The 4,477-nt window shown below is 40.3% G+C and overlaps 1 long non-coding RNA gene across 1 annotated transcript; it reads right to left on the reverse strand.

The window, feature by feature from the left end:
- LOC138750205 (uncharacterized) lies at positions 1-4,059 on the reverse strand. Its single transcript, XR_011349158.1, has 3 exons — positions 3,852-4,059; positions 1,806-2,111; positions 1-64 (listed from the first exon to the last, which is right to left on the reverse strand). It is a non-coding gene; the product is annotated as an uncharacterized lncRNA (long non-coding RNA).
- Positions 4,060-4,477: the final 418 nt, after the last annotated feature.

A 4,477-nucleotide genomic window follows, 5' to 3' on the forward strand; every position in this document is an offset into this window, starting at 1 on the left:
GTACCCGGCAGGAGGCCCATTGCTTCAAAGGCATGAGGCTCTCTTTTAAAATATTTCCAGTGGCCTTTAAGAAACAGGAAACAAACAGAAGCCATTAATCAATGGTAATACATAAAAAGGAAGATTCAGATAAAATACAAATTATAAAAGTAAATTGATCATGTCTAAACATTATATCATAACAAACAGAAATAAAGTGATAAACATTTAAACAATTAAAACATATGTCTAATAGAACATGATTTAAAGAGTATACAATACTCCAAATTCCTTCCTTCCCCTTCCCTTCTGAAGTTCTTTAGTGAGTACATAAAATTTCACTACCATTAAAGAAACACAAACATATAAAGCAAGGTCCCAGTGATAAAATGTTACAAAAATGTTGAACTAAAGGTGCCCATGGACACAGAATGTTTAAATGTGAATCGGTAGAAGAACATCTGAGTAATTCAAAGTTAGGCCTGCCACCATATCACAGAGGAATTGAGTGTTTTTAGGGGCAACAGCATCTTTCCAACTCATCAATATTGAACGTCGAGCAACAAGGGAGGCAAAAGAGACGACATGTCGTTAATTCATAGTTCAATTCATTTAGGTTGTCTCTGTTGATCCAAAAGGAGCAATTTTGGATGAGTTATCAACTTCAGGACGTCCTTCAATACCATTGTTTCCTTAGTTCTGGTCAAAAATCAACTAAGTCTATCCCTCTGTACCTCACTCTGCAATTGGATCTTTGACATTCTCATTGGAAGACCACAGTCAGGACGAATTGGAAACAAGGTCTCTTCCCCACTGATCATCAACACAGGCGCAGTCCAAGGATGTGTGCTTAGCCCCCTGCTCTACTCTCTGTAAACCCATGACTGTGTGTGGTGAGCCATAATTCCATTGCTATCGACATGTTGGCTGATGACACCAGAATTGTCAGCAAACAATAAATGGCACTGATGAAGCGAAGAAGGAAGGACATAGATCAGCTGGTTGAATGCTAACAAATCAAACCTTTCTCTCAATGTCAACAAAACAAAGGATAAGATTTTGGATTCTGCAGGAAGTCAAAAGTACACGACCCAGTCTTCATAGAGGTCTCAGGAGTGCAGATGTTCGCGAACGTCAAATTCCTAAGAATTAAAACTCTGAGGATCTGTCATGGAGCCTCCATGGTGATGCTTTCACAAAAAAGCCTCACCATTGGCTATTCTGTGTGATGTGCCTGAGGAGATTCATTATCGCAATGAAGACACACCTTAACCTCCACAGGTGTACTATGCAGATCATTCTGGTAGGTTGCATCACTGCCTGGTCTGGAGGTGCCATCTCTCAGGAAAATCATAATTTCGAGAGGGTGTTTATCTCTCCCTGTAACATCACAGGCACTAGAATTCACTCCAGTCAGAATCTATACATGACATGCTGTCTTAAAATAAAAGTCTCTATCATGAAAAACCTCCACCACCCAGACCATAACTTCCTCACTCTACTATCATTGGATAAGGTACTGGAGCCTGAGGAATAGAGGTCAATGCCACAATGTCAGTTTCTTCCCTGATGCCACCAGATCCTGTATAATCAATGAGCCAAAGACACAGCCTTGCTTTTTTGTGCACTGTTAACTTTATTTTTAAGAGTAGTTCTGAACGATGGTTATAAGATGAATGTTTGCTCCATCCTGCTGCCCCAAATCACCAAATATTAGGACATGTTCTTGACAAAAAATCCTGATTCTGAACCTGACAAGATATGAAAGGTATCTTCACAAAAAGTGGAAATAGGTGCATGAGACCAAAAAATATGTAAACAATTACCTTCCCAGCAGGAGGCACACTGCACATCCGGCATCCGGATTGAGGCTCTTTCCACATCCGGCAGGAGGACTATTCCACATCCAGCATCCGGCAGGAGTCCCGTTCCACATCCGGCAGGAGGCCCATTTCACATCCGGCATCCGGATGGGGGCCCATTCCACATCCGGCAGGAGGACTAAGCCACATCCGGCATCTGGCAGGAGGCCCTTTCCACATCCGGCTGGTGGCCCATTTCATATCCGGTACCCGGCAGGAGGCCCATTGCTTCAAAGGCATGAGGCTCTCTTTTAAAATATTTTCAGTGGCCTTTAAGAAACAGGAAAAAAACAGAAGCCATTAATCAATGGTAATACATAAAAAGGAAGATTCAGATAAAATACAAATTATAAAAATAAATTGATCATGTCTAACCATTATATCATAACAAACTGAAATAAAGTAATAAACATTTAAACAATTATAACATATGTCTAATAGAACATGATTTAAAGAGTATACGATACTCCAAATTCCTTCCCCTTCCCTTCTGAAGTTCTTTAGTGAGTACATAAAATTTCACTAACATTAAAAAACACAAAATATAAAGCAAGGTCCCAGTGATTAAATGTTACAAAAATGTTGAATTAAAAGTGCCCATGGACACAGAATGTTTAAATGTGAATCTGTGGAAGAACATCTGATTAATTCAAAGTTAGGCCTGCCACCATATCACAGAGGAATTGAATATTTTTAGGGGCAACAGCATCTTTCCAACTTATCAATATTGAACGTCGAGCAACAAGGGAGGCAAAAGAGATGACATGTGGTTAATTCATAGTTCAATTCATTTACTTTGGCTCTGTTGATCCAAAAGGAGCAATATTAGATTAGTTATCCACTTCAGGACGTCCTTCAATACCATTGATTCCTCAGTTCTGGTCAAAAATCAACTAACTCTATCCCTCTGTACCTTACTCTGCAATTGGATCTTTGACATTCTCATTGGAAGACCACAGTCAGGACGAATTGGAAACAAGGTCTCTTCCCCACTGATCATCAACACAGGCGCAGTCCAAGGATGTGTGCTTAGTCCCCTGCTCTACTCTCTGTAAACCCATGACTGTGTGTGGTGAGCCATAATTCCATGGCTATCAACATGTTGGCGGATGACACCACAATTGTCAGCAAACAATAAATGGCAATGATGAAGCGAAGAAGGAAGGACATAGATTAGCTGGTTAAATGCTAACAAATCAAACTTTTCACTCAATGTCAACAAAACAAAGGATAAGATTTTGGATTGTGCAGGAAGTCAAAAGAACACGACCCAGTCTTGATGGAGGTCTCAGGAGTGCAGATGTTTGCAAACGTCAAATTCCTAAGCATTAAAACTCTGAGGATCTGTCATTGCGCCTCCATGGTGATGCTTTCACAAAAGAGCCTCACCATTGGCTATACCGTGTGATGTGCCTGAGGAGATTCATTATCGCAATGAAGACACTCCTTAACCTCCAAAGGTATACTATGCAGATCATTCTGGTAGGTTGCATCACTGCATGGTCTGGAGGTGCCATATCTCAGGAAAATCATAATTTCGAGAGGGTTTTTATCTCTCCCTGTAACATCACAGGCAGTAGAATTCACTCCAGTCAGAATCTATACATGACATGCTGTCTTAAAATAAAAGTCTCTATCACAGAAAACCTCCACCATCCAGACCATAACTTCCTCACTCTACTATCATTGGATAAGGTACTGGAGCCTGAGGAATAGAGAGAGGTCAATGCCACAATGTCAGTTTCTTCCCTGATGCCACCAGATCCTGTATAATCAATGAGCCAAAGACACAGCCTTGCTTTTTTGTGCACTGTTAACTTTATTTTTAAGAGTAGTTCTGAACGATGGTTATGAGATGAATGTTTTCTCCATCCTGCTGCCCCAAATCACCAAATATTAGGAAAATGTTCTTGACAATAAATCCTGATTCTGAACCTGAGCAGATATGAAAGGTATCTTCACAAAAAGTGGAAATAGGTGCATGAGACCAAAAAATATGTAAACAATTACCTTCCCAGCAGGAGGCACACTGCACATCTGGCATCCGGATTGAGGCTCTTTCCACATCCGGCAGGAGGACTATTCCACATCCAGCATCCGGCAGGAGTCCCATTCCACATCCGGCAGGAGGCCCATTTCACATCCGGCATCCGGATGGAGGCCCATTCCACATCCGGCAGGAGGACTAAGCCACATCCGGCATCTGGCAGGAGGCCCTTTCCACATCCGGCTGGTGGCCCATTTCATATCCGGTACCCGGCAGGAGGCCCATTGCTTCAAAGGCATGAGGCTCTCTTTTAAAATATTTTCTGTGGCCTTTAAGAAACAGAAAACAAACAGAAACCAAAAATCAATGGTAATACATAAAAAGGAAGATTCAGATAAAATACAAATTATAAAAATGAATTGATCATGTCTAACCATTATATCATAACAAACAGAAATAAAGTGATAAACATTTAAACAATTATAACATATGTCTAATAGAACATGATTTAAAGAGTATACGATACTCCAAATTCCTTCCCCTTCCCTTCTGAAGTTCTTTAGTGAGTACATAAAATTTCACTAACATTAAAAAACACAAACATATAAAGCAAGGTCCCAGTGATTAAATTTTACAAAAATGTTGAATT

The sequence above is a fragment of the Narcine bancroftii genome, unplaced genomic scaffold, assembly GCF_036971445.1.
Source record: "Narcine bancroftii isolate sNarBan1 unplaced genomic scaffold, sNarBan1.hap1 Scaffold_105, whole genome shotgun sequence".
Classification (NCBI taxonomy): Eukaryota; Metazoa; Chordata; class Chondrichthyes; order Torpediniformes; family Narcinidae; genus Narcine; species Narcine bancroftii.